This window comes from Apostichopus japonicus, chromosome 19 (assembly GCF_037975245.1).
Source record: "Apostichopus japonicus isolate 1M-3 chromosome 19, ASM3797524v1, whole genome shotgun sequence".
Classification (NCBI taxonomy): Eukaryota; Metazoa; Echinodermata; class Holothuroidea; order Aspidochirotida; family Stichopodidae; genus Apostichopus; species Apostichopus japonicus.
This window is the reverse complement of record NC_092579.1, coordinates 30514989-30516153: the sequence shown is the minus strand read 5'-3', so window position 1 is coordinate 30516153 and position 1165 is coordinate 30514989. Positions and strand designations below refer to the sequence as shown.

The window sequence follows — 1165 nt, the reverse complement described above, 5'->3', positions numbered from 1 at the left end:
TACAAAACAATCAAACAATAAATATACATAATAATTTTTTTTTAATAGTTCCCTAGTTTTTCAATTACAATCTTAGTTTTGTAACACTCAGTTGACGAGTCTGTACAAAGTACTTTTTAAGAAAAGTCACCCAGGAAAGAACCTGGGCACGAAAACCAAAGTACCGAACGACTGATCCGCTCCCAACCCAAGTCCCCTTGCATCGGGACTATGGCTGTGTGATAATCGTCGTGTGCATCACCATTCCCCTCGAAAGGGAACAGATACTACACATGATCTTAGCCAAAAGGCCGAGAAGTCTTTACAAAGTGCTGACCAAACACACACACACGCAAGTCTGCTTTAATCTTCCAATTTGTTCATTTCTCTTTCAGATTATATATAATTTACCACTTGTCACCGTCAGTGGCGACTTGTTTAGTGTGAGACGAAATCTCTAGGACTTGACAATGTCAGTTTCATGACAGGAAGGTTCCGAATGTGACAACAAGCATATATTCGATGCTAAAGGTAACAATATACACGCCTAAAGGGCCAAAGAACGTAGGAAACACATACTCACAATTATTATGCAGAAATAAATACTTTGTTTAATGAACTCAGCAAGTCAGAGATTAGAATTAAGAAACTAATTTGAATGAGATAAGTAAAGAACACAAACAAAGGTAAATAAATGTCAGGTGTTATTTCCTTTAAGTGCTCGATAGGCCAGGGGGTAATTACACAAGACTATTAACATCTTTATCAGCAAAAAAGAGTGAATATTTCGACAACTAGACCAGCCTATAGCAACATTTATTGGGAGACAGTCGATCTCCATGGGACCATGGACTAATCCAATTTTAAGAAATGAAAAGTAGCATACCTGGAAACCCTTTCAAATATACTATATATTGATCTTTTGATACGTTCCAACTAGCTGGCCTGTTGCTGAAGGCTGAGATCTTAAGTCAGAGACGTAGAAACCCAATGGGACGAGGTGACTACCCCCACCGCCCCCCCCCCCCCGACCACTAACAATTTGCATTTGAAACCAGAAGAAAGCAAGAGATCCGCACATTCCATATAATTGTAAAGTAATTCTTCTTTCCGACAGGTGTCTTTGACTTGAAAATCGCTAGAACACTAGAGATTTCTATATATTTGTGCATCTTTTGGGGAATTT

The 1165-nt window shown here is 38.6% G+C and overlaps 1 pseudogene; it reads right to left on the bottom strand.

Annotated features, from left to right (window-relative positions):
• Nucleotides 1-209: 209 nt before the first annotated feature.
• Nucleotides 210-302, bottom strand: LOC139960740 (U2 spliceosomal RNA; annotated as a pseudogene).
• Nucleotides 303-1165: the final 863 nt, after the last annotated feature.